General features: G+C 38.5%; 1 long non-coding RNA gene across 1 annotated transcript in view; it reads right to left on the bottom strand.

Annotated features, from left to right (window-relative positions):
• Window positions 1-607: 607 nt before the first annotated feature.
• The window catches only part of LOC308679575, a 69,604-nt gene continuing 50,705 nt past the window's right edge, over window positions 608-19,506 (bottom strand). The window contains exon 5 of the long non-coding RNA XR_014028830.1: window positions 608-1,239. This is a non-coding gene — a long non-coding RNA (uncharacterized lncRNA). The remainder of the gene's footprint in view (window positions 1,240-19,506) is intronic.

Below are 19,506 nucleotides of genomic sequence, written 5' to 3'. Positions count from 1 at the left end.
CCTGGATTACCACTGACCCCAGGGGCAGGCAGGCCACACAGGCACTAATAGAAGCTACTATTGCTGTCTTGGAGCGGTGGCTCTGGGAGTACGCATGAAGGGAACAGCAACTGCGTATGCATGAGGAAGATTTGTATGCATGTGTGTGTGTGTGTGTTAGAGAGATACATGACAGTGGGTTGGGAGAGGTCACTGTAAAGACTTCTTAATGGATCGTCATTGACACCCACTAAAGCTGCGCCGTGTCTGGGTGCTTTTTAATTAGGCTTTGTGTTCCCGGTGCTGGACTGCCCACATGAATGAGCCGACATATTTACAACACTACAAACCTTTCGCCCATGTCTTCGCTCGCACTATCCTTTTCTATGGCGCGCCTGCTTGTGTATATCTAACCCACAATCCAACAAATTCATCCTTCAGCAGTCATCTCTCACCCTTGAGATGAAATTGCCTTTCATATTCCAAGATCAAAACTATTATTTCACTTAAAAACAAGTCTATTTTGTTAGAAGTGGCCCCATTGAAAAAGTGAATACACCCATCAAACGAAGGGAGAGGAGGAAGTAGTTTTCATAAGCGGAAAGATGTAGATTGAGGTGGGAGAAGTCAGACAGGAATGCAGATTTTATTTTCTTAGTAACAGACCTTGATCTGACAATCAGGAGGGGGTCAAAGACTCTCCAGTCATCACTGCAGAACCCAACAGAATGATAATGAATTGCAGCGCTGCATATTAAAACGGGGCTTTTCAGCGGCGCTGTCTAAACTGTTTCGGCACGTCGAGTATCCCTGGCTGAAAGATGAGAGAGATCTGGTTGTAAAACTGGGTTGGAGCCGTTCCACTCTGTTCCAGCAGGGTGGGTATTTTCCTCCTTTTTTCTCTCTCCCACTGCCATGGTGCTGAGCGAATGAAAGAGCTGGTAAATAAAAATTTCTCTCAAACGAGGGCTGCGTGACACTGTGCGGTTTTGGGGAGCACAATGGGTCCTTTCAGGGCCAGGCGAGAGCCAAGCCGTTTCCGCTGGCCCGGACGTGTTTGAGTATTTATCTGCGGTTTTGTTTTGTGGACAGCTGCAGGCCTTGTTTGTCTTGGCCTGTTTTTGATCGCTTAGCACGCTTGAAGAGGCCACGAGTCACAATTGTTTCAAAACAGAGTCTGGCATTGTAAGTGCTGGGACTGCTGTAGTGGCTGCTATCTCCAAAATCCAAACAGAAAGCGTAAAAGGAACAAATGCATTTCTGAAAGGAGAGTGAGAAAAGAAGAGATTATTGCAATACTGCAGCCAAAAACCTACACACATTTTGTTAAAGAATTCTACCAAATGAAGACAAATGTACAAGGGCACTCTTTTAAACTACGTATACTACAAATACACAACAACAAAAATAATTATATATATATATATATATATATATATATATATATATATATATATATATATATATATATATATATATATATATATATATATATGCATATCTGTAATGTTAGTAGTCAGTTATTGACTGACAACATTAATAATTATACAAAAATAATTATAAATAGCCTATATATACATTTTAGAATTAAATATTTACTTGTATAACTGTAATGTTGGCAGTCAATAACTGATTTTTCAGGAACGTTTCATTTAAAATGGTGATTTCATGAGCGGGTAGTTCAAGAGCTCTTAACCCTCAATCTTTAAAAATAACACCAAGCCCATGATTTCTGAATATTACTATTATTAGAGTAATAGTATTAATATTACATTAACAATATTGTACAATAACATTACAATAATTATAGTATTTTCATACATATAATTATTGTTTTTTTTTGTAACTGTTATGCATTTTATGTTAATAAAATGAATAGATCAAAATGAAATAGCACTTGAAAGTATGCCTAGCAGAAGCATATTTGCTTTATTATTGTATTGCAATTATATCTAAGATCTAAATAGAAAAATAATTAAATAATAAATGCAATTCAATGCAAAGAATAGGATTTTTAACTGGCAGCAAACTAAAGCAATTAAATGTCCTTTTTTTTTTGCAGTAATAAGGGACAAATTAAACAACATGAAAACTGATTTGCTCAAATAAGATCAGATCTGAATCCACTCTTCACACTGAAATATCTGTGCAAAGACATCCAGAGAGCTGCTATTTCTGAACACCTCTCTAGTAAGAGTGCTTTCATTCAGCGGCTCAGACAGTAAGCTCTGATGATATATCAGAGAGTGAGAGAGACAGAAAGCTGCCTGTCTTGTTGAACTCTACAAACCTGGTGCAAGCATCTTAGCACTAAGCTTTCTCCCTTTGTCACAAATTTTTACATGGTCGCAGCTGGGATGAAAAAAAAAAAAAAAAAAAATGAATGTAGAGAAATATATCAGCGGACAACATCTGCAGATGGTGATTAGCATTAGGAAATTGCCTCCTTGAATGAAATTGGAATGTCGACTGTCAATTTCCTTTTATGCTCGCAACTCCTTTTCTGGAAAGCTAGAGGGCACTGCTTTGTCCTTAATTGGTTACAATTTAGATAAAGAAAAAAAATACCCCCCCCCCACAACCACCTAAGAAAGACACACACACACACACACACACACACACACACACACACACACACACACACACACACACACACACACACACACACACACACACTCTTATGATGTATTATTAGAACACAAAAAAGGCACAATTAATTGTGTCGACTATGAAGGCCTTTATTTAAGTGTTTTGCGTAACTTCTCTTTTCTGTTTGGAGGCTTCTTCTTTTTCTGGGTGTTATCAAGATGTTTGGCTGTAATTTTGCGTCTGCTTTGTAAGGCAGTATTATCTTCAGTCTTCAGCTCTGGGTACGTGTCTCTCTTCCAGCTGATGAGGCACAGCTTAATTGGGCCTGTGCTTTAAAGTCTGTAGGGCTCTCCACAGCTCACAGAGCTGCATTCATGCTCTGCCCATTTACCTCGAGTGTGTGCTAGATGGAGATATTTTATTTACATTTACAAAAGCCACACAACACCGAGGGATTGCACTTATTTCTCTTTACATTTTAGAGAAAATCTGTAAATTAGTATGGTGAAAATAATAATAATAATAATGCAAATTATAATAAAAATAGAGCAACTGCATAAAGGTTGATGAAAGATCCAATTTTATGTCATGGTCGTAATATAAATGAATATCTATCTAATTTGTTATTTGCAATTAATTAGGTAAACTAAATATTTGTGACATTTAATTTTAGGATGCTGTAAAACAGAGGATATCTGGCGGTACGGCAGGAGATTTGCCAATTATTGTTTGATTTTAAATATTTGTAAAAAATAATTAAATATACATTTTAAGTATTAAGTTACTGAAGCCAAAGCTCAGCAAATGTTTTTTTTGTCCTGCAAATGTATGAAATTAACTTAATGTAATAAAATTGTATTACACACACACACACTTATAAATGATTATTTGTACAGCTTTACAACATAATCATCATAAGAAAACATGTAACATTAATATAGTACTATGTTACTAAATGAAATATAAAATAGGGAATCCTTGCTCTATCTCTTTATCCAACAAGGCGTCATTGCACTGTAAATGGTAAAGAACTTGTTCAATATTATATACAATATACAATATTCAATTCAATATTGACTGAATATAATTAGAACTGACATTAGGTAATACATTAGTTAATATGAACTGACTATGAACAGGATATTTTTTAAAGTATATATTAACCTTTGGTAATAATAATTAAAAATACAGTTGTTTATTGTTTGCTCGTGCCAGTTCACAATGTATTGACTAATGGTAACAGATAAAACATTTAATTTTAAAAATGTATTAGTAAATGTAGAATTAATATTAATCAAGATTAATAAATGCTGTAGAAGTATTGCTCATTGTTACTACATCTTCCCTAATGTAGTTAACTAATGTTAACAAATTAAACTGTATTGTAAAGTGTTACCAAACATGCAACAAATTAATTGCATGATATACTAAATTATTAAGATTAATAAAAAAATAACATTTATTTGTTGAGAAAATAACCCAAATTAGGATAAAATGCTATTGTGGAAGTACATTATTGAACAGAGCAAACAAAAAGTGACTTTTATTAAATTTTTTTATTTAGTTCCACAATTTCTTGTACTAATATTGTTAATTGCTAATGTCAGCAGAAAACATAATAAAAACAAAAACAAATACTTACTATTTAATGCATTATGCTTGCACGTAAAAAAATAAAAAATAAATAAAAAGTATATCATGCAAATAAAAAAATAAAAAAATTAGTTCCACAATTTCTTGTACTAATATTGTTAATGGTTAATGTCAGCAGAAAGCATAATAATAAAAAAGACAATGACTTTTTATTTAATGCATTATGCCTGCATGTAAAAAAGTCAATCATGCAAATAAAAAAAATAATTTAGTTCCACAATTTCTTGTACTAATATTGGTAATGGTTAATGTCACCAGAAAGCCTAATAATAACAAAAATAGACAAATAATTACTATTTAACGCATTATCCCTGCACGTAAAAAAACAAAACAAAAACAAAAATCAAATCAAAGTGAACATTAGATAAGTCCATCATTAAGATTTGAGTCACTGAGGTCAATGCATGAGGAAAGTATAACGATTCTCTGCCAGTGGAATATTTGTGCAGCTCCCAAGACCTTCCCAGAGCTAATGGGAGACTACAGACAATGCCTACAACAACAACAACAACAGCTCTGCTTTCCTTCTCTCTCGAACAGGCAGGATTTACAGGCCGCCCAGATGTGCCACAATAAGGTTTTAATGCTGGAGCTGTAGATAAGGGTAGAGGCTTCTGTAAGCACACACACACACACACACACACACACACACCAACACACTCCAGCAATTAGCATGGCCGTTAAACCCTAGTGCCGCCATTAACCAGGGAAAGATGACGTGTGCGAGACAGTGGAGAGTCTGTTCCTGCTTCCCAAACTCTTGAAGTATATTTGGCTTTCTTTTTATGGCCATATGTGCATGGATATGGAGTGTCTCCGAATGCACTGATAGCACGACACTCCTGTGAGGCTGATGAAGTGAGGAAGACTCCCCTTCTCCTCTCATTAGTCAGTGTGGCTCAGCATTGCCTCACACAGGCATAAATGAGGCAGCTATCAGCCACTGCCTCGACGCTCGGCCTTATCTCATTAGGTTCCACATCAAAGTTAATCAGAGATGGGCATGGTAATTGGTGGAGGAGACAATGCCATAGATCGGGGAGGAGGGGGGCTTCTCTGAAACGTGTGTCATCTTGAAACATTGGCAGGGCTGGCAACAGAAGATAGGCAACGGCAGAAGACAGAATGGGAAGAGGGTGAATGAGCGATCGAGCGAGAGAGAGGGGGGGAGGGTACAGAGGGAAAGGAGTAACGGCACAGGCATAACAAGCAAGCTGCTCAGAATTAATGAGCTTAGCCAATAAGAAAAGAATAACCAATCAGTGTGTGTTGGGCAAATATAATTTAGGAATAATTGCTTGATTGCTTTTCTATCGCGGGCTGATTTGACCACACACGAGAACTGAGAATTAAGATGTCAAGACAAGAATTAATTTGGCATGCGAGGGCACATAAATTCTTTCTCTCCTCTTTTCCCGCCCGGCATCGCTAGGCGATGTTAGCGGAGTTGTCTCCCGCTAATGATGAAAACACAGAGGTAGATTGCGCATTCATTTCCTGACTCCATTATCCGTAAGGAGTCGCTTCACTAATGCCACAGATGCCCTGATATCATGGAAAAGAGTGTGTATGCTAACGCATTTAATTGCTGTTTTTGCATATTCCACTCCAGCCGTGATAGCAAGCCCCGGCTGATTGTGCAGTTTGTTTCTGTATTGATTTCAGCTTCTTTTTTTCGCGAGACGTGCAGGCAGTAATTGTGATGTCTGACGGACCCCTCCCCTCCCGCAACAGTGCTCATTTCTGAAGCTCTCACTTTTGAATGTGTGAATGTATGATTGCTAATGTGCGACGGCTTAAGAGAGGACTTTTTATTACTCACTACCTGCTTTGAGAAATGAGCCGCAACCTCTCTTGACAGTCTCCTTGGAAGAAGTCTTGCGGAAATGTTTTGTCTCGTCTTAGAGAGGCCATGGTCACGGGGAGCCAGAGTGTGGCGTCTGCAATCCCAGCCTGCATCTCGGACACTCTCCACTCTCCACTAAATTGACTGACCAGAGTAACGCGATTGCTTTATTTCGACTACGGTAGTGCGAGGACAGCATGTAGTTACTTGTTAAATAAAAAAGGAGGCTATAATAACCACTATATCTAATGCAAGACTGGGTTTGACATTAGCGTGATCAGTTGGATTGAGTTTGAGCAGCCCCAGTTCAATTTATATTTAAATAGACGGCGTGTCCAAATAGGGGAACGTGCATATGAATATAGCCATATATTTGCTCCCACATGTGTCTGCTACTTAGTTCCAATTAGGCTCAAAACAGCACTGCTGTGGCACAGTGTCTGACTTATCGCTGCTCTGCAGGTTCCACGGCTACGTGTTTATTCATTTCTTTCGCATGCATGTGTGTGTGTGTGTGTGTGTTGACATCAGCGGTGGGCTGAGTTAAAGGGGAATAAATAAGGGGATGAGGTTTGTCAGGTGGGTATTTTGACTGCCCTCGGTGTCCCTGCAGCTTCAGCTCGGAAAGTCGCATTCAACCCCTACCTCACCGTTTAGGGACATAGGGTACAAGGTACCTCTGCTCTGAACCGCATGAGGCCTAATTGAGTCACAGCCGATGACTCTATCTCTTCACATCAAGGAATTTGCCAGTGTTCGATTATTTCACTGGGGGATTAAACCTCATTTTCGGGTGTTCCGCATTAACCTATTAGGAAGGCTCATTTGCATTGCTAATGCGGGTAGGGGACAGCTGTCACAGGCAAGGGGAAAAACATGATCGCGCAATCCTTGAGTGAGTGATCCCAGCTCCGATTAGCTGCAGTGAAGTTCGCTGAGCCCAAGTGATAAGACAGGCAGAAATTCCCAAGTTGCCAATAGCTCTGAAATTTATCAGACTGTAGGCAAAGGCAAAATTGTGCCTCGCGGCGCCTGGGCTTCAATCCGGGGACTGCCCAGATTGACATTATTTAAAGCTATGGAAATGTGGCATGCCTGCCTATCAGACCCAGGGTAAAATAAGATTTTCTCTCCTTCGTGCTCGTTTATGTACATTTTCAGTATCCTGCCATTCTCGAAAAAGCAATTTTGAGAATAATTTAACAATTTTATGATCTAATCCGGTTAACACAAATAAACAAACCTCCGCAGCACTAGGACGGATGCTGGGTATAGCATTTGTATGGGTATATAGTAACATAGAAACATATGCAACAACAGTAAGATACATGCATTGTTTCATTGCCATTATTGCTATGGTTACATCTCCACAGCTACAGTATCACATGCATATGCATTTTTATTGACCGTTCAGGGCAGACGGCCACTCTTCACCACCAAAATATCACTCATGTGACATTCTCACCTAGTGACTATCTTAACTGCAATATGTTTTATTATATTTATATTATTTTATTATACAAGCATAACATTTGATCAATTTTGCAAAGAAAAAGTAATAAATGCATAATAAATAATTAATATATAATAATATATATTTAAAACTGCAATATGTTTTATTATATTTATATTATTTTATTATATAAGCATAACATTTTATACATTTTGCAAAGAAAAAGTAATAAATGCATAATAAATAATTAGTATATAATAATATATATTTAAAAGTAAATAAATGTAGACAATCATTTATTCGTAACATGAAAAAAGCACTACACTTCAGGTTCTCTGAAGACAATGTCAATATCAATACAACTTTATTTATAAAGCACTATTTAAAACAACAACTGTTGACCAATGTGCTGTATAGCATAAACATAAACATAATAAAATAAAACAAATAACAGACAATAAAACAGATGATATGAGACTGTGTCACCGATTAAATTTAATTATTAAGAGCTAATGGCATTTCACATCACTAAAAGCAAACCTGTCACAAGCAGAAAATATTAAGTGTTTTTTGTTTTGTTTTTTAAGTGAGATTTAAGTTTGGTGCAGGGAGTGATTATCAGTGGATCATTTTGCTCTATTCCTCACACAACTTAAGAAGACTTGGATATAGCTCTCTAATTAGACTAGTTTTATGTTGCTTTTGACATTTTTGGAGATGCAGACGTTCAAGAGAGGAAAATAAATCTAATAAGTAATAAGTACATGGCAACACAATTTCATTCATTTTAAACTTTAACATTTAAATTTAGCCTTGAATAAGGTAATGCAATTCTCAACAAACAAGCTGAAGAAGGTCACTAGCTAAAGTAACATGTTTGTTTGAGACGTGTTGTATGAGTGTGTTGGTAAGTGGTAATGATGACTAGTCTCGAGACACCAGGCACTGTTGTTGTGCGAATGAGCGGGCCGGAGGGCGTTAAGGGTTTTCCTGTTAGAATGGTGTTGTGTTAGCGGCCCCTAAGTTAATAACTAATGATCTTCGCAACGGAAGTGAATCAATCAATCAAAACTAACTTTAGCTGAACAATAACTTTATCCTAGAGCTGTTGTAAAGCCTAAACAATCTGTTACGGTAATTTCCTATTATCTCTGTAAAGCTGCTTTGAAACAATCCATATTGTTAAAAGCTCTATATAAATGAAGGTGACTTGACTAGTTATTTGAGGAAACAGGTCATTTTTGTCTGTCTACAGGAGCTTCATTCAACATAGTTTTTTAAATGGCTCAGACTGGCAGACTTGATGAATTTGTAAGGTGGACTATAATGAAATTAATTTCCCTAGTTCTAAAGAACAAACACATCCTATATTTTGATACGCTGTTGTCATATTCATATGCGACATGTGAAGTCACATTTTCCACAGGAGGTAGTCTCAAGAGGCCCATTGAAACCAACACAAATATCACTCTGTGCCAGCCTCAGTACATTTACAGCTCTGTGGGTCAGAATGTAGTGGCCTGCTAGGTTTCTCTGACATTGGGCATTTGCCAAATTCAGCTACTGTTGGAAGAGCAATGAAATATGCAGATTCTGTACAGTCTCATCTGTATGCAAATTGTTCTCATTGTTGTCTCAATAGCAGGTTGGTGTGAATGTAACTTTTGGCCAGTAAAATACAGATCAACACAACCAGTACTTCAACAGAACTGTTTTGTTTTGATTTGGACAGCCTAAGAGAAGACATGCATGTCCTTAAAAGTGTCACAGCACAATATTGCAACATGCATATTGAACACTCATACAATTGTCCCCACTTTTGCCATTATAGTTCTAGAACTATATAGCTGTAAGTTATTTAGCTAAATAACTATTTGCATATTTGAGGATAAACTTGCATCTTGCACAGTACACACTGCGGAGAGTTTCTAGCTGAGCCAAACCTAATCAATGTCAGGGTTGAGGAGAGAATCCTTTGGCCCATGCTGTTTGACTTAAGCGCCCTATTTGTGCTTTCTCTGGTCCCATTGCCTTTGTGTGCATTGTAATGAGTGTTACCATAATCCTGGGATTTTCCCTTGGCTTGACCTCAGGCAATGCCTTCTCTCTGCCGCTCCACACCAGGACACCAAGAGTTTACCCCAAACATTATGGCTGGACGAAACACAACAATGACACATCCCCCAAGAGATGCGTCCATTTATGGCTGGTGTGGAGCTTTCCCTGATAGACCTGGAAACCCGTTTTAATCCTATTAGAGCTACCCAACAAAGGGTGAAGCTGCAGCAGGCAGGGTGAAGACAGAGCTCTTCTAATATCTGCCAAAGGGACAGTGAAGCTCCCCCACAAATTCTCATATATTAGTGAGGCAGACACAAGGACAAAAGAAAAATAACAGGAATCCATTGTATAAAAAACAGACAAAAAAAGAGGACCACCAAATACTAAGTCATCTCATTAGGACATCCATCTCCAGCTTTAACGGATGTGTTATTGATGGATCGGGTGATAAATTTCTTGCCGGTCGAGGCACAGGAAGTGGTACTGTGGTGCCTTGTGAGCGTTAGTACCTAAGGGTCGTCTCACAAAAGAACGGGGAGGCTGGGAGGCCTCAATGTGCTTTTGTTTTTCTCTCCGATTATGGGACATGCTGCGGCCAAGTGTGCTGGTGGTCCGTCTTGTTGCCCCATCACCAGTGTTGAAGCTTAAAGTCTCCCATTGTGACGGACAAGGAGGAGGGGTTACAGGGTCCATACAGACAGAAAGTCTTCTTTAGCCAAACAGGGCAGGATATGACTCTTTAAGAGCCAAGGGGGTGTGAATGGACAATGCAACGACAGAAGAAAAGCAGCTCTATGCTGGGACTGCTGGGTTAACATACTTCTACAAGGGTGAACTGCATGCGTGAGGCTCATAGTTCTCCGTTTAATTGATCTCATGTAGACTATTCAAGGACAGCTGAGCAATACATTCTACAGATTTCTCAACAACACCTATACATTCAGACAAACATATCTTGGAGAAACCTGGATAACACTCATTTTTCGATACTCGATACTCGCTCGATTTTTGGGTGTTTGCCTCTTTTTTATTATTCTTTTTTACACATAGCAAATCAACAGAACATGTACTGGGAGAAAAAAAAGGAAAATGGGATCTGAACTCCAGCCACCGAAATAGCACCACAGATCAGTGTGTCAGCTAACCACTACAAAACTTTACCTTCATTAGCTTATTAACAACAAACTGAACCCTGAATAGCTCTCATATTTGTGGTAAGAAAAACTACCAAAATGTTTCCACAAATATCAGGACCCTCTTTTATGCCAAGGTTATCATTATGCAAACAATCACATTCAATGATCCTCTTTTGCCAAGTTCTGCAACACTATTTCTTCCAATTACAAAAGAGGTTTGGGATGGAGAGTTTGGATGATTGACAGCTCCTTTAAGGCTGCTGTATGTTTAGTTGTGCTTTGTGTTTCCCCAGAGGCTTCCAGTAGAAGCCTGGGATACTAAACACAGTGCTATACATTTGTGTATAGACCTGACCTTTTCAATAATGAGTTCACACCATCACTGAAAATCCATTCAAATGCTTTCTCTGCTGGTGTGTGTGACAAGAACCAGGAGGAAAAGAAAAGATACAAAATAAAACCACAAAGAAAAATGATAGACGAGACTAACACCTAACAAGCACCTACAACAATAGAAATAGAAAAATATAGAACATTTGATCTTTATAGAAAAAGACAAATTAAAAAGCAGAGAACATTTTCTGTCTGTTTTCTTTGTTACCATTTAAAGTTAATTTCCTATTTACAAATGTGAAATAATGTAAAGCTATACAGATCGTTCTAAATTAAATCATTCTAAATCTTTTAAATTCTTGACACTCTCTAAAAATTCATTGCAAAAAAAAAAAAAAAAAAAGAAATGTCGAGAGATGGCTTCATTTTGGCAACAACACTTCAGCCCGATGGAAAACATGCTTAATAAAGTGCCAACTATTTGGGATGCAAACTGAGAATCTTCAGAACTGACAGGTAATATTGACTCTGACCTGTTGGTTAGACTTATGCATTGAACACTTATCTGTTTGCACTATAGTCACTCTGTATCTTGTGCTCCACTGTGAGTGTTCTTCCCCTCGTGTTTACGTCCACTGGTAATTCCACACACAATGGACACAAAGCAGAGGAGAGAGGCGTGGGCTCACCCAACACATGCCCCAGACATAATTGCCTCCTTTTGCACCGTTGTATCCTTGTACATCCCTGACACAAAACAAGTGCCTCACGCTTGGAGCCGTTCATTACAGCTATGTTTGCAGCGGAAGGAAGCAAACATTATCTCTACATGCAATCACTGAATGAATCTGTGCCAGCATCTATTCAGTACATTCATTGCTCGAAGCTGGTTTATTGTACCATAGATATAGCGGAAAAGAAGCAAGTCGGAGCGGTGTTACAATATATCAGCTGTTATTTTCCAGAGTGCCGAGTTTGCTGGCAAGCGCACTGCAGCAGGTCAGAGAGTGTACTTGACAGAAAATATGCATACTGAGTGGCTACTTGTGCTGCTTTTCATTTGCATTGTGTATTGATTTTTTGGGGGGGCCCATTTAATCTAATATTATATGTGGGTCTCGCAGCACTTTCAGCCTTGTCTGAGAGGAACGCTTATATAGGGGGCTTAATGATAATTGCTGCAGTCGAGGTAAACCAAGGTAGATTTCAGCCAGTACGCCCACACTGAAAAGCATCCCGTGTCTCTCTGTTCCCGTCTCTCCAGTCTGTCATTTCACGCTGAGTTACAGTCAAAAATGTCAGACACTCTATGCATATGCACACAGTAAAAAAAAAAGTATTACGAAAACAATGGACGGGTGGATGGAACGAAGCATAAATGAACAAATACGGCTAAATCCAGTACAACGGAAATAAAGAAACCCTAACACGGCTTTCTTCGCGGTGAAATATAATTAACCTTTCATGGGTGTTAGTCGGGTCTTCCGTACACTTCACAATAGAGGAAATATGAAAGGCCTTTTAAAAGGTGACATTTCTAATTTCTGTGAGATTACTTATGCTGTCACACATTTGCTCCTCTATGGCTGTATGGAGCACTTCCATCTTGCTGGACTGCATTGGATATTACTCGGAAATGTCAGTGCCTGAAGACGACATCAAATCCACAGCTCTCAGGGGATCTTGACGAATGCCATTTTAGTTCCACCCTCAGTCGTGGAATTGTTTCCACCACTAATAAAACGATAACCGCCTGCCCCCGATATGAGATGTTATCGTACAACATGCATGTAAAAATAATTGAGAAATGCCTCCAAAACATTCAAATACTACTGTCGCTTTTCCTTGTCTCCCGATAGAGCCAGATTAAGCTGTCAGAGACGGTGAGACGCTAAGCTGTTGTTTGATCTACAAATGAAGAGTAATGAGGGGCACTGGCAGCCAAATACAGTCACACACATCCTCATTCCTCCAGGACAACATTTCAATTCATGCCTTCATTTAGATGCACGAATCTGGCCAACGGAGGATTCAGGTGAGTATTTTCTGCCTCTTCCTCTCTCATCTCATCGTTTAGTCTCCTCGCTCTGAAGTTGTTTCACTGAGGTGGTGACTGTTGCGGTCTCCAAAAGTGCCTTCATTTCCAGGCTTGTTTACAACATGTGCAAGCAACGGACATGCACAAACATTAATGAGCTTAACGAAGAAGCAGTGTGGAATATTAATTAGACTTGCCAAAGAGCTGTAGGCTTAGAACCGCACCGACAGAAGGCCCCTCAGGGCCACCGTGGGCACAGGACGCTGTTTGAGAGACAGATGTCAGAACAGGATAGCATAGGAAGCAGCTTTTCCAGGAGACTTCATCAAAGTTTAATACAGAAACTTGTTTACGGAGAATAAGTTGTGAGTTAAACTGAATTCAATGTGTGGGTGAGTAAAAAAAGGCAACTTCTTTAGCATGAATGTTTTACAAGCTAGGTGCGACGCAAGTGTTTTTTGCTAGTTTCAGCCCGACGCAGTTATCATTTTCATGATCTGTGCCACGTTGTTTGAATAGCAAATGCATTTGCGCCCATTTGTGCGCCCATGGGCTGCTGGTCTGAAAACGAGCTGTGTTCAGGCGCGTTGTTGGCGCGTTTCTATTTTGAGGCAACTAAAATAGACTATTTTCGCAATATTTGTTATTTAAAGAGCGCGTTAGTAGTGTGCGCCTATAGACGGGTGCACAACACACATACACTTTGTCCAGTAGATGGTCTGCTTGCGCGCTTTAACCTCACGCACGAGCAGATCCGTTTCCTTGCTAGAGAAGCGTTCAGTTTTTCCGCTTGCAAATTCCACCATGTAAATATCGAATCTGCCATGGCGCAACTGGCTTTTAAAGGGAATGGGAGATGAGACTCTGGTTGGTTTATTGCACGTTATGCCCAAAGCACACCCATTACTCATGAAGAGAATAGGGACAACCCTTTTAGACCATGCGCTGGGTGCGCCGACCATTTTTCCCGTCGTTAAACTAGCAAAAGTGGATTTGGACACGCCCTAAGTGCACTTGCGCCGTGCGCTTTAGACCATGCACTTAGAAAAATAAAATAGGACTTTAAAACAGTGCCCTAAGTTTGATGGGAACGATTCTGCAAAAAATTATGTTTTGACGTGTTGTCAACCAAACCAATTCCCTTGCATGTGAACTATTCGCAAGATCCCTATTCAAATAGTGCCATTTGTTTTGATCATCAATGAGCACCTCTCAGTGGTCTGTTTTAACCTCTATTAGGCAGGATTACAAGGCTGCTAGCTTGCTGGCATTTGGTAAGTGTCACAGTGACAGCACTTGGTGGCGAAATGCTGGGCTGTCAGCGGCAAGCTTTATCACCAGGCTTTTCTCCTGCACAGAGTGTGGACTAATAAGCCTAGAAATTACAATTGCCTCCCTGCTGAATCCCCGATAGCTGCAAATAATGATATCAGTGCCCTGCTAATCTCCTCTGCTCGCGGCTTGGCATCAACCTATTGAGTCACCTGTCATACTCATGTCTGATGAGGTGAACTTAATCTTGCCGTCCGTAATGACAATAGAGGCCATTTGAATGTTAAGAATGATATTTGTCAAAGTTTCCTGTCTTTTATTGTCCCTCAACATCTTTTTCAGACAGTGCAATTGAAATGCCCTGTCAAAATGCATGAATCCCTAGACTTAGTTAAGACAGATTCAGATACGAGTCCTATTTCAATTTTATTCTCTATTCATGATTTCAAAAGACTGGATTGAGGTTGACAACTTTTCATCATTTCGATCGACTGTGAAATGCAAGCATTTAGATACAGCTAGCGATTATTTTCGCTGATGTCTATAAAATCACAATAGCAGTTTTTGATGATGACATGGTTTTTACCATACTATATGCCAGTACATTTTTTGCAGCTTAAGTATACTGCAAATACGTTGATATATCAAAGCTGTACTCTGAACCCTTCAGTTTTCTAATGTCCAATACATACACTTATAGATTAACAATGCAACATTCATTCAGTTTGAAGCACTGAAAAGCCTTAGGTGAACTACAGAAGTCAGGTAGAGCAGATCTATATAGGCTTGTGTAGGAGGCACCTCAGTCAAACCTTGCATGGTCACCTGTCTTCAAATGCTCCCTTTGTACCAATCTATTTATGAGCACATCCAATTTTCAGTGACATCAGCTACAGCACAACAGCAACAAAACCCCAACAAATCCTTCCATTATGACACATATAAAGAAAATAACTAGTTCCAGTACTTGCAGATATGAAGCAAACAGAGGTCACTTCAGGTATGCGCCAGGGCCCCCTCTCTCCTGTATTATTCAGTCCTATCAAGAGAGCCAAGCAGAGATATATTGACCTAAGAGACACACACAGAAGTACATTGAGAGTTAAACTAAATGTTCTGGAGAGTGCTGAAAGAGGTGCCTGTCTATTCACTACCCAGCTCTCTATTAACAGCCGTATCTGAACCACTTAACTGCGTTCTGTGCCTCTTTAACAATTTAATCTGTTTAAAAATGTCTTCTGCCATTTTGTACAGATGAACGGTTTAAAGAGAGATGGGATGAACTCCATTGCACACAGTGAATGACACGCCAAGTGCCTGAAGTTGAAACAAAGAGTACCAATTTGAAACCTGACAGTAATTTCGAAAACATGACAGTCTCCAGTTTAACCAATACATTACTCTTGACCAATAGAAAACCAATAACAGCTATTGTTTCTGAAACTACTGTACTGTGTATGTATACTGTACAGATTGTGACCTGCCAGTTTATCCCAATGCGACTAGAATCGACTGTTTCCTTTTCCATAGCAATGACTATTTACTTTTCAGGTTTCTGTGTGGCAGTTGCCGAACTTCCTGTGAAAATGGAATGTTTGCCATTCAGAAACAATATAGAAACAATATGCTTTTTTCTTATGCTCCATTGGAAAAAAATATATGAGCACTTCTTGTTTGCTGATTGGCTGCAGTTTGTGATAATCCAGATAAAATGTTAATGCCAAATTACCAAAGTGTTTGAACACTCATAGATATAATTTATATTCAGTTGGGAAGCTAATGATAATGTATCTGTAATGTAACTGTTCATTCGAATCAAATTTGTTATGTGGCATTCAAAGACGAATAATAGTAATAATAATATATACCAATATATATATAAAAACATTTATCTATACTATACACTACTGTGCAAAAGTTTATGGTCAGTAAGATTTTTTTTTAAATGTTTTTGAAAGAAGACTCTTCTGCTCACCAAGTCTGTATTTATTTGATCAAAAATGCAGTAATATTGTGTAATATAAAAATAGCTGTTTTCGATTTGAATATATTTAAACATGTATTTTTTCCTCTGATGGCAAAGCTCCATACTCCAGTCTTCAGTGTCACAAGATCCAAGGTCAGAAATTATTCTAAAATGCTGATTTGATTTATTATTATCATTATTAGCTGATAATGTTTCTGCTGCATACTGACATGTGGAATGTGTTTTATCAGTTTTTTTTTTTAACCAAAGGTTTTAAATAGAATTATGAAATGAGAAATAGAAATGAATGAATTATTTTAAAATATTTATAGAAATGTTTATTAATATTTTTTATTTTTATGTATTTTTGTATGTGCTGTCTTTTTTTTTTTTTGTCTTAAAAAACAGGACATCTTCTAAAACTATAAGGGATAATAATATTTTGCAAGAGTATTAGGAAAGGAAGAAAAAACTGAAAACGTATCTGTAAAAATTCAACTATGGATATATCCTAAACAGAATTGTGTAAGTCTTTGTAACCTTTGGGGCAGCAGCGTATGTCAGATATAATTTTAAAGAAACCTCAACATTGCCAAAGGCTACAGCACTGAAAATCACCAAAAATGCTTAAAAGCGAAATTAAATCAATTTATTAAATTTACTGTCAAATCAATTTAAGGAATCCTTGAATTGATGTGAATGAAAGTATCAGTTTCTTTAAAAAAAAAAAAAAAAAAAAAAAAAAATTGTACTGACCCCAAACATTTGAATGGTAGTGGTAGTAATGGCCCAAAAAAGTTTGAGAACCACTGCTATTAGGGACAAAGCAAGAGCCCACCTCCTTAAAAAAGGTTTTGTCTCTGATAAAGGACTAGTGCTTTGCAGTGGCATAATTTCTCCCTTCTTCATCAGACATTGATCATTCACACAGAAAAATGTGTCATTAGATAAATGACTGCTTCCCTCTGCTGTCGGATTAACACTGACAGCACAATCAGTACTTTATTATGTCTGCATAGACAAAGAATCATTTAGGTACCGCCTCATGTCTACTGTACTCACTGCCACAAAGTGCAACACATGACAGTTGTGACCATGCACTTTGAAGGCAAGTTGATTTCTATCGCAAATTTTCCTGTAAACCTTTTCTAGCTTCCTTCCTTTCTTCTTTGTTTTTTAGATGACCGTAACACTTGTGGAAAGAGCTGAACATAGCAGTGTTGTTTTTCTACGTCGTTTGTCTCCTCAGCTATTAATCACACATGCCCCTATACAAATTTAGTTTCAGTTCAATTCAGAATATTTGAGAGAACAAGACAAGGTTGTTCTCTTAGGATTGTTCCAGGTCATGCAGGGACTATCCAAGCAGTGTTTTAATTTCTTATCATAAGACAATAGTGCCCTGCCTTCAAATGTACTATAAATCTATAATAATAATAATAATAATAATAATAATAATAATGTTCTTTCTGTGCTGTCATTGCTAATATTGTCTACTAACCGCTACTGTCTCGCCTTGTAAATAAACATCGTTTTTTAAGGGCAAATTTCACACAATTTAGAACTGTATTAAAAATAAAAAAGGAAATATAATACATTAATACATCCAGACTTACCACAAAAGTGAAACCTGACACACAGCATTCTCCTCTAACTGTACATGGCATTTCCTAAAGTATGCATTCTAATCAGGAAAAAACAAACAGCCCGTTCTCTGTGTTCAATATTTTTTTTCTCAAAATAACTGCCTGCTTCTCTTCTGCTGCAATTTTAAATCTGTTTGGCTCCCATGAAGAGGAGTATTATTTCTGCGGAAGAGACAAAGTCGCGCTAATGAGCGTGGTTATAAACATCATTATATTTTAAGTGTCATTCTGGTGTTCACAGCAGGGAATGTAAGAAATCTCTGTATTAATCTGCTTTTGCGTCTCACATTCAAAGTGACAGAAGAAGCTGCCGCATTAATGTTGTGCGATCATTAGCGTGTCAGATTCTTTTGGTGTGCCTGGGAAGACAAACAGTAATGAAGATACATTAACTAGGACTAATTCGGTTGTTCTTCAGTTCAAGTCACTGCCACACTGATATTTGGTTTTATTCGCACTGATGTCTCAACAGAAGTAGTGTGCGGCTTGAACAAAAGGGCTAGAGTATGTTAAGTGCTTTTGAAATTGTGAGCTTTCCAGGCAGCGGAACCATGCCTGATGAAAGGGTGTGAAATACAATGTGGAAATCGATTTCACAATCTCCTGATTCACTGTGCCGGCGCTACACGGTGCATGTCTGTAAATTTAACACACTCAACAATGAAGGACTTAGCAATTTATGCTACCGTTGTTAAGCTTGATAAATTAATGCATGTTTGAGCTCGGATAAGAGGAAGAAGGGTAGGGAATTTCAATTGTTCTGAAATTGACTGGATTGCTGATATAATGTAGCACCACTACAGTTGCATTTCTGAAGACAACTCTTGCATTTTGCTGCTGTGGACGGTTAAAAAAGAAGGCTTAAATGTCCCCAGATGAAAAACCCCAAAAAATAATAATAATAATACATGGCGTGGCATCTTTATTGTACCGAAGGCTTAATTAGCATGCTAAGCGCTGCTAATGGCAAGTAAGGAGTAAAACCCTGAGCTCCTCTCAGAGTGATTGACATCTGAAGCGCACTTGTCAGGATGTCTGATGTATTTGTGTCTTCGCATCATGTTATTGTTGTTATGAGCTGGCATGTCTTTTTCCTCAGAGCATGTGTCTGTTGAATATAAATGGCAGCTCAATGTCTGCTGATGACAAAAGGCCCACAGAATAGGAAGCGATGGGACAGGCAGACAGAGCGCGAGCTGGTTTCTAGAGCCCTGTCTGTACCATCTGTGGGGATGTGGAGAAAACAGGATGCAAGCACAATGAAATTAAAAGCCTTTTTCTTTCTGATTAATGGCAGTGATACACGTCAAGCCATTTAAGCATATTTAACACTACTATGGCAGAATGCAGCTGTTCTGTTCTGTTTTTGAAAATGACTGGGAGAGAGAGAGAGAGAGAGAGAGAGAGAGAGAGAGAGAGAGAGAGAGAGAGAGAGAGAGAGAGAGAGAGAGAGAGAGAGAGGAGGGCAGAGAGAACGACGCGGGGATGGAAAGGAAAAGAAAAAGGGCACGGAGCATTTCACAGCCTCTGTAAT

This window comes from Scardinius erythrophthalmus, assembly GCF_964197995.2.
Source record: "Scardinius erythrophthalmus genome assembly, chromosome: 19".
Taxonomy (NCBI): domain Eukaryota; kingdom Metazoa; phylum Chordata; class Actinopteri; order Cypriniformes; family Leuciscidae; genus Scardinius; species Scardinius erythrophthalmus.
This window is presented reverse-complemented; position numbering and strand designations above follow the sequence as displayed.